Raw genomic sequence first — 709 nt, 5'->3', positions numbered from 1 at the left:
TTTCAAAATTATCCTTGAATTTAATTTAATTTTATTGATGTGGTGACAATACTTTTTGTTTTCTGAATGAATGCTTGAACAGTGCATATTTTTTATCTTGCTGTTTATGAATGTTAAAATTGTTGGCTCTTGAAAGAATGATGAACAAGGAGAAATGTTATTGATGATCTGAAAAATCATGAAGTTGATTCTTGAAGCAAGAAAAAGCAGTGAAAAGTAAAAAGCTTGTGAAAAAAAAGAAAGAAAATGGTGAAAAAAATATATATAGAAAGAAAAAGAAAAAGCAAGCAGAAAAAGCCAATAGCCCTTAAAACCAAAAGGCAAGGGTAAAAAGGATCCAAGGCTTTGAGCATCAATGGATAGGAAGGCCCAAGGAAATAAAATCCAGGCCTAAGCGGCTAAACCAAGCTGTCCCTAACCTTGTGCTTATGTCATGCAAGTCCAAGTGAAAAGCTTGAGACTGAGTGGTTAAAGTCGTGATCCAAAGCAAAAAGAGTGTGCTTAAGAGCTCTGGACACCTCTAACTGGGGACTCTAGCAAAGCTGAGTCACAATCTGAAAAGGTTCACCCAGTCATGTGTCTGTGGCATTTATGTATCCGGTGGTAATACTGGAAAAACAAAATGCTTAGGGCCACGGCCAAGACTCATAAAAGTAGCTGTGTTCAAGAATCAACATACTTAACTAGGAAAATCAATAATACTATCTGA

Source organism: Arachis duranensis, chromosome 2, assembly GCF_000817695.3.
Source record: "Arachis duranensis cultivar V14167 chromosome 2, aradu.V14167.gnm2.J7QH, whole genome shotgun sequence".
NCBI classification, from domain to species: Eukaryota; Viridiplantae; Streptophyta; class Magnoliopsida; order Fabales; family Fabaceae; genus Arachis; species Arachis duranensis.
This window is presented reverse-complemented; position numbering follows the sequence as displayed.